Here is a 9,863-nt window from a genome sequence, read left to right on the forward strand (position 1 = left end):
AAGCATCGTAGGCTAACCAAACAGACTTAATTGAGTCATATCAGTACAGCCTGGGCAAGGTGAAAGGGGATGTGCAAGTGTAATGATTGAATTGTTGGTGTGTGTGTGTGTGTGTGTGTGTGTGTGTGTGTGTGTGTGTGTGTGTGTGTGTGTGTGTGTGTGTGTGCGTATGTGCTTCTGCTCTGGCCCCCTTTCACTCTTCATTCGGCTGGGGCCAAACTTGCAATGTTAAACGAGGCGAGTGTGTCCCTGAGGCAGAAGAGCAGAAGGGGGAAAAAAAGTGTTCCTCTCTCATGGTCTGAGGATGAGGAGGAATATGATGACATCATTGATGGACAGCGGGAGAAAGAGAGCTAGGGAGGTTTGCACTGATGGCATCACATGGTTCGCTTTCATACGTTAGTTACCAAGATCTTCAGTAGGGATACTGAGGGAGAACTTTGCGAGAGAGCCACGAACATAAACTTCTTGCAATCTTAAACGCCAAATTACCCATAATTCCAAATGTATAAATGTGTTAAGAGAAGCTGAGAATTCACCCTTAAACATTAATGATTTTAATAAATCTAACATCCAAACAAATTTATATAACAATGCTTATGTAGTGGATAAGGAGCGGAGCTACGAGGAACTGATGCTGGATGAGAAAAAAACGCCGTTGCCTTACGTGTATTTGACATCGACTGAAAGACGGCTTACACACCCGGTCAGTCAAAAAGTTAATATAGGAATTGAGGTCGTGGTGAATAATAAGACCAATAAAATAACAAACACAAAGAGCAACAAGGTCTCACGCTGGCAATTCGATGTTAACAATTCGATGAGGATGGAAAGGTTAAGGACAGAGGTTAGGGGTGGAGTTAAACACAGACAGGAACATGAGCCAAGTACTGAATCTGGGACTCTTAGGACATCATTTGTATCTCCTTAGATGTCAAGACATCATACAAATCCAGATAGATCAATGTACTGTACCTTTATCCATATACTGTCTTTTGCCATAGACTCTAAAGTTGTACTGTTGTACAATATGTCTATGTGTTCTATAAAAGTCTTACAATTTCCCTAATGCCCCCTTTCCACCGGAAAGATCCGGGTGCTGGTACAGAGCTAGTGCTGGTGCTGGATCGAAGTTCCACTGGCAAGCCTTCTAAGAACCGGTTTGCCTTTCCATGGGCTAGAGAGCCATCACAGTGCCGAGTCTTACATCACTGTATACAACGTTATACAGCAACGTTAGCGCAGCAGCGGCAAACACAAACACGACATCAACAATGGCGGATGTTCCTTCACTGTTAATGCTCATGGCTTTGCGAACCAACACTGGTGAATCCTGATTTCATGATGAATGATTTAAAAATGCTGCTAACTTTTGTCTTGTTGGTCACAGTAGCCCCGCCCCCAGCCCCTGACGCAAGCGGTTCTTAAGACTAGACCAGCAATGTTTTGGTGCTGCTTAAGAGCCACTTTTCCTGGTTCAGAGCCGGTGCTTTGGGTGTCAAAAAAGAAAGAACTGTTTTTAAATTAGGCTCTGGCTCTGAACCAGCACTCAAAATGCATTGGTGGAAAAGGGGCTTAAGAGGCCCAGCATAACAATGATCCTCTGCCCAAAGCAAGCTCAATGAAGCCATGGTTTGTGCCATCGGGTTAGTGTCGAAGAACTCAAGTGTCCAGCACAGATCCCTGACCTCAACCACAGTCGACACTTTTGGGGTGAAACGGAACACCAGCTGAACGCCGGACCACCGAAGCTCCTCTCTAAAGCTCCTGTCGCTGAACAGATCACAGATCCCCACAGAGACGCTCCAACATCTAGTGGAACTCCTTATCAAGGAGCTTATTAAAAAAAGCACAGGGAATAAATCTGGAGTTAGACGTTTAACAAGCATATAGGTCTGTGATTCTCAGATATCTTTACAGTGTAGATCCAATCAGATTCTTTATCATTAATATCCATGGATACACGTCGCTTTCACGTACTGTATTTATAAACAAACACGGGTCGAGAGCCTTCCTGGAGATTACGCTCCAATAATCTGAGCTTTGTACTGATTTTAAAAGGACGTACTTGACCAGAGCTGCACTCCGGGCCTTTTCCCTAATGTCGATATTTAAATCTCACTCGGGTCTCTGTCGTATTTTTCCGCCTCGTAAAACAACGCTGGGGTGATGAGAGCGCAACAAAAACAGCAATCAATGATCTCCCAACGTAAGCTAGATTCCTAAGCAGTTTGCCGCAAGATACGATAAACTTCCTTTGACCTGAGAGATGAAGTTGCCATGGTGATCGCAGAAGTCCACTCTACTTATTGATATTTCGCTGATGTTACAAGGCACCGGACCAGATCTTGAGTCCCGATAGTGCTGATTAATTAATACCAATATTGATCAGCCGGAGCGCAAGACGATGCTGTTAACCGGGAGGCTGAAAGTCAATTGGTGCCAGCGGCGCGAAGCGGATCGCTGATATCACTCGCTTAAATGTGGATTCTTAAACGCGGTTGTGCTGCTTGATCTTGACAAGCGCATACTTATGGTTCAGAAGAAACGATGTGAAAGCCGTCGGTTTCTTTTCAGAGACGGCAGAAAGATAAAAAAACGTCCGAAGTCGAATCAGGAGAAGCTTTTTCTTCTTCATGGGATCGAACAAGTATTCGATTCAACTTATACAAATATATTCATGAGAAAAAAACATCTTTCTAGACTCTAGATCAAGCAGTTTGGTGTGAACTGACATACAGCTGGTGCTGGCGGCATGCAAATGCACTTGTTTCCTTTGTTCCAGTCCGACACGTCAAAGTCACAGCCGGACAAAACATCAAAGCCCAGAACAAAACAACAATGTCCGCCGAGTCTACGGCCGAGGAAATGACTATTAAGGCTCACGGGGTCAGTTGTTATGTGAGGCCTGTAAACACACTATTGACTGGAACTCCTAGTCTCTGACCTCATGCTACAGTATCTTCATAGACATCAGAAAAGCTTGAGAACGTTCCAGTATGTTTCCCGGAAGTGGACAGACACTACATACATAATGATACCGAACCATCTTGGAGCTTTTTCAACATTGCAAAGAAATCCTAGTTTACTTATTTTAGTCGTCACGGACAAGCTGTTTTTTTTCCAGATTAGTAAAAAAAAGAAAAAAGAGAGGTAATCGGTCCATCCGTCTGAAGCACGTATCCTGCACGGGGTTGTAGGGAAACTGGCGTCTATCCCAGCGGACTCAATGGGGGAGACATCCTGGGCAGGGTGCCAACCAATCACATGGCATACTCACACTACAAACAATTTAGAGATGCCAATCGGTGTACCACACACTTTAGATTGGGGAAAGAAACCGGAGAAACTGGAGTAAACCCAGAGACACAGGAAGAACATGCAACACATCTCAACACACCCAGGGCGAAAATGGGAATCGAAGCCTCGACCCCGGATGAGGCAAACTTAATCCACTAATAATAAGCACTGACTCCAGTGTTGGCAAAACTCTGCCCAGTGTAGCTTCACATTTTTGTTCTTAGCTGCTTTTCTGCTCACTGCGGGCATGAAGTGTGCTTATGTGAGTCACCGTAACCCTGCGGTCAGCTCCGAACCAAGCCGCTTCTGTCCGTCTGTTGCCCTCATGCTCGCTGGATGATGTTTGATGTCTGATGTTAATGATACATGAAGCTTTTGCCCTGTGCCTGCATGACTTTATGGACGTGATTGGCTGATCGCACACATGATTGGCTGATGGGACAAGTGCCCCGATCGTGTACAGGATGGTGAACGTCTACCGTTTCGAGTGATGTATGCATTTCTATAAACAGTTAGCACGTGTAACGCTTCATGTACATGTTCAATGATCGTGTAAACGGCTGAACGTTCGATGGAGGGCAAACAAAAACAGGCTATAAATAGATTAAGGATACTGTGAGAGGATTCTGACTCACAGAATACTTTACAGCCAAATTCAGGAAAAGGGAAGATAAAGTGGAAACTATGGCCGGAAGTGACCTCTCTCACCTTTTGAAAGCAGCACTCGCTGCCCGTCACCCTGAGAGAAATCAACGCCGCAGACACATTTTGAACATTTTTCCCGAGCAGGAAACGTGCGTCAGTTGGCGCTTCAGGTCGCTCTGTCGTTCCTAATGAAACACACTGCTCACGATCGTTCAGGGTTATTTTTCCCCGACCGGACGTGCCATCACTGCAGAGCAGGCGGCCTGCGATAATAATAACAATAAAAACAAATAATCTCAAATGAATAGGCGACGAGATAAAAAAAATGACAAATTGTCTTGATATGGCTCCGCTCGCATTTGCATAGCTCATTTGCATAGGATAATATGGCGGCTTCTCGAGCGCGCGGGCAAGGAGGAAGACGCCGCTTCCCGAGCGAGAGCTGGCGCTGGATTTAGGCAGATGCCACTGTGAAAGTTGGCATGGAGCGAGCGGACTCTGTGTGACAGAAATCGAGAGGGAAGGCTCGTCGTCGGTGGAGAGAGCGCCGCTTAAGCACGATCTGTGCTTGGACGAGTAGCGCTTTCTCTGAGGACCAGATGTTGAGTTAGTCGAGATGGGAATTCAGGCACAGAAGCCCACGTTCTGATTGATACACGTCGCCTGGTTTTATTTTATAGCAACATAACTGGAACATTTGTGAAGGAAAAAAAAACATCATATCATAACCTCGATTCTTATACACACTAAAGATGGATCTCATAGGACGGGGCTTCAGATACACATCAACATCTCCTCATGAACCACAATAAACAGTAACTGACTAATATCAATAGAGATCAGAAGAAGAAATAAAACAAGATTTGCTCATTTATATAATTGGCAAAAGCATCGCTTGCAATGTCGCTGATCTGTGTCAAATCAAAAAATCCATAAATTCGTCTGTTTTAAAAATGTAAATATTTATTTGTGAACATTTCTCCCATCGACTCTCACAGCACTAAGCGGAAGGGGGCGCCGAGTCTGCTCTAACCAATTAGATAGAGAGATGACGTTTTTCTAACATGTTACTGCAGCTTAGTCCATAAGTCACGGCACCCAAGATCTCAACCAATCAAATGTCATTATCGTTATGATGTGGCAGAATGATATCTTGAGAAGAAATGATGTCACTACACGCTTTTCTGGGATGTTCTGGATATCGTAATTATGCTGATTTGATGATTACGTCAATTTTTTGAGCTAAATTTTTATTTCTGAATTCTTAGAAATGATTAGAAATAATAAGATAAAATATGTAAACATATGTAATGTCATATTATACTGATATAATGTCTCAAATATTTATATTGGATTTTAATTTGGTATGTAGTACCTTTCTCTTCTTTTTTATTAAAAATCTTTGAATAAATACAGGTATCACATTGGGTTAAGAACTGCCAGGTTGTAAAATACCAAGAACATCAATGTTTGTAGGTTAGAAAGCCTTAGACAGATTGGAAACTGATGAGAGCTGAATTGATGTAAGAAAAATAATGTAAATAAAAACTTATTTCAAAGACACAGCATACAAACACAATTGCCACCCGTTCTGACATAGGAATCTATACATTACAATAAACACCTTAAAGACACACGCACACACTGACATGTTGGCAGCCGAGTCAGCAACACTCAGTGGCAGTGGCGTTGGGAGGCGTGTGTGATCATTCCCATGCAGAGATCTGTGTGTGAGCTGACAGGCCTGCTCGCGCTCGGGTGTGACATCATCGGCTCGTGCGTAACGCTGTGGACGCTATGAAGTCGGAGTGACAGCCTATTACACGTGCCGTTACCACGACAGAGGAGATCAGACTGCGCTGCACTACTTCACTGCACCGCACCATCAGCTGTGTTAGAGTTTACACATTCTGGAAAATGGCTGGGATCAAACATTGACAACTGCTGTGTGTGTGTGTGTGTGTGTGTGTGTGTGTGTGTGTGTGTGTGTGTGTGTGTGTGTGTGTGTGTGTGTGTGTGTGTGTGCTTTGTTTAATGCCATGATATGTGATCATCTAAATTCCTAAGCTCTTTCACTGTTAATTACTAAAGTGTCTGATCTATCACCTCATCATTCATTGAGTTGATATAAATATGATATCGAAACAAAAAAGACATAGAAATCTATTCATCAAAAAATGGCAAACCTACAAAAATACAAAAACAAATAAAATGTGGAAAAATAAGGGGGCATTTATTTATTTATTTATTTATTTATTTATTTTATAGTTTTCTGCAAAAAAATATTTATTTCTAATAAAAAGACATGAATCAGTGCTTAAATAAATGAAAATAAAATTTAGAATTTAAATTTAGAAAAATGTTTAAAAATGAATTTTTTTAGAAATGATTTATTCTAAATGTTTTCTACATCATTGTAAAACTATAACATTAATCAAGATTTAATTCCATTGAAATCATTCAATTATTCAAGGATTTATTTATTTATTTATTTATTTATTTATTTATTTATTTATTTATTTATCGACTTCCTCCATACAGTGAGACAGAGACAGACACAGGCAGAGCACTTCCTGGCTGGCTCGCTACATCCAAGTGCAGGAAATCAGGATGAAAATTAAACCTACAATTGTGAAATTGTCATTTTTTAATAAAGCTTGCGTCTGTACAGTAAAAGCTTGAAAGTTAAATGCACTACACGGCATGTCGTTACGATTATCATCACATTTGCTTGATTTTCTTTAAATTTCTTGAACATTTTCGTTCAACTTGCTTTGATAACATAAAAAACGTCTTAGTAGCTATTAAAGAAGACAGTATCGGTTGGAAATCAGTAGCAGGAGAGAGTCGTAGCATTGGGTCACCTTCATCATTTAATGCTGTGGATCGTCGGCTGTAAATATTCAGACGGCTTTTTTTTTTTGTCACTTAATCGGAAAGAAAACAACATCGATGACAGACAAACATCGTCGCTATAAAAACAATAAGGCATCAGCACGCTGATCTGCGTCACGGATACAGAAAACTACCCGACGACTATGGACCAATCAGAGTTGAGTGTTCTGGGGTATAAATGTACATATGGTACAGTTTATTCATGCTCTGGCACTCAGGACTCATAACGTTCCACCTAATATAAATCTCCATCTGTCAGCGTGTGGGATGAAAAAAAACCCTAATTGAATAGATTTAACAACCGGGACGTGTGGAATGGTCTCTACGGGTCCTCATATTCCTTCATCTTTCCCTCAGAAGCTCATCTTCACTGCTCCTGAGCAGGAACTGATGCCACAATTCCATGCACTAGATAAACTGTCTGTCTATCACACGGCTTCTCAGTTTATCCACTTTCGGCATTCCGGCACCTGTACACATCTGGATCCCAAAATTGGGACAGGTTTAATTAGAAAAGGAAATGATAGTAGAAGAAGAAGAAGAAGAAGAAGAAGAAGAAGAAGAAGAAGAAGAAGAAGAAGAAGAAGAAGAAGAAGAAGAAGAAACAAATGCGCAAGGCAGATTTGAGAATTTTAAGGTTTGTGAAAACCTGCAATACAATTCAGGAAGCGATGGGGGCGATGTTGTGCATACATACACACACACACACACACTCTCTCAGACACACTCTCTCTCTCTCTGACACACACTCACACAAATGCAGACACACACACACTCACACAAATACTAACTCCCACACTCACTCCCACACTCACACACACACACTCACACACACTCACTCACACACACTCACACACACTCTCACACACTCTCTCTCTCACACACTCTCACACACTCTCTCTCTCACACACACTCACACACTCACACACTCACTCACACATTAATTAGAGATTATATTTTGGCTACTACGAAAAATTTCGAATGATCATTTTCTAATTTTTTCATCAGCGAGAGCTGCTTTTTTTTATCGTTTTCCAGCAAAATTTGTAAAATAAATGTGTATAACTAAAAAACTTTCCACGTGGCGTTTGGCACCGAAATACCGAAACACTGAAATAATCATTAGTTAGATCACTAACTATTTAAACAAATCATTCTTGTATAATGATGTCGTACTACAAATTATATATACAATTTAATAGTCAGAGACAGAGAAAGGGAATCAGATCCCAAAAAAAAAGGTGTGAGAAAATAAAAAAAAAACATAATTTATCATGGTATTATCGGAAAATCCAGGCAAGCTAATCAAGGAGCGCTGAGTGACTATTTTTTGCCTTATCATCCAAAGTGGTGGAAACGGAGAGGGGTGAATTATCAGGCGGCTGCAGATTGCCAGCCCGGAATTTTAATGGTAATAATCGGGGGGCCTCTGATGGTATATCTGGCAGCTCTTATCTTTCCCATTATCGCCTTCTATCGCGCTGGCCATCGGAGCAAATTAATGGCGCTCTTTCGCCATCTTCCCTTTTTATCGGCGCTCCGAGAGCAGCCCCAGGGATAGGAATAAGCAAAATATTAAAATGCTGCATGAATCACAATTTTAGATAACGGGGCCAGTCTGAAAGTTGTGGGAAGGAGGGAGGGAAGGAGGGAGGGAAAGAGGAAGAGAGAGAGAGAGAAAGGGAGGGATGAGGTGGGTGTTTATGGGAATTATTTTATTCTTTTTTTTTTTGTCCTTCAGGATGGTTCTGCAGCGGTAACTTTTCCGAGCTGTGAAATTATACTTCTTTATTTTACATGCTGTACAACCCTGTTACACTGTGTGTGTGTGTGTGTGTGTGTGTGTGTGTGTGTGTGTGTGTGTGTGTGTGTGTGTGTGTGTGTGTGTTAGTCACACTATACATCACTGTATGACATGTTCACTCTCTAAAACTCCCCTTTATTCTTTACACCTCATCTTCCCAAACACAGCGAAACTGCTTACAGTCGTAAATGAAAGACGGACCAGAAGGGTAGAGGGCGAGCGGACGGTCTGGCTGTAAGCGAGCGGCTCGTCTCTTATTCCCCAAATCAAGCTTTCATACAATCCACTCGTGCTTGTCGAATAACACACAAACGAGCTTCGTGTTAACAGAACAGCATCATCAACTCAGTGTTTCTGTTTTACATCCGTTCGAGTTGTACGAGCGAATAATAATCTGCATGAACACACTCCATATTTACAGCACAAACAAATACAATCATTGTACTAGTGACCAAAATAAAACTGTACTGTAAATGTGGAACTTTTTTTTTCCCACACAGAAAATCAAATCTGTTTTACATGAAACGATAAAATGAAATTGTTCGGACTTTAAACTTACACACACACACACACACACACACACACACACACACACACATACACAGATACACTGAGACAGCTTCAAGACTACTGAAACACGATCGAGGAGAGGACGGAGTCAAGTAGTCCTGCGGGAGAGTTTAACCTGGCCCTCAAAACAATTCACAACACCCACACACACACACACACACACACACACACACACACACACACACACACACACACACATACACACCTACACACACCCACAAACACACACACAGAGTTCTCCAGGCCCTACATCACACATGACAACACACACTAATGACACTAATCAGTTTCACATCCCAAACCTACATCAATTACTTCATCCTAAATAAACAACTCATGCATTTTTAATCCAGTCTTATCGCATTAGCATCCCAGTTTGGTCTCAAACCCAGCTGACCGCTCTGCAAAAACCAGCACCGGAGCGATCATCGTCGCTCATTTATGCCTTACGTGCGATCGTTTACAAAGATTAGTCTGAGACACAAAAAATATGCCTTGGATGAAAATAATACTTGAAGCATACTTTCACATTTATTGTGTAGTGCAAACTCAAGCATAAATTTTCATATATATTCCAACCTCCATTTTCATATATATATATGAAAGATGAGAAGACAGTCTGTCATGTTGTCCTAACAATATTAATATT

The 9,863-nt window shown here is 41.6% G+C and overlaps 1 protein-coding gene across 2 annotated transcripts in view; it reads right to left on the minus strand.

The window, feature by feature from the left end:
- The window catches only part of zfpm2a (zinc finger protein, FOG family member 2a), a 143,981-nt gene that overhangs the window by 133,002 nt on the left and 1,116 nt on the right, over positions 1–9,863 (minus strand). The gene's annotated exons all lie outside the window — the stretch shown is intronic.

Source organism: Tachysurus fulvidraco, chromosome 25 (assembly GCF_022655615.1).
Source record: "Tachysurus fulvidraco isolate hzauxx_2018 chromosome 25, HZAU_PFXX_2.0, whole genome shotgun sequence".
Taxonomy (NCBI): domain Eukaryota; kingdom Metazoa; phylum Chordata; class Actinopteri; order Siluriformes; family Bagridae; genus Tachysurus; species Tachysurus fulvidraco.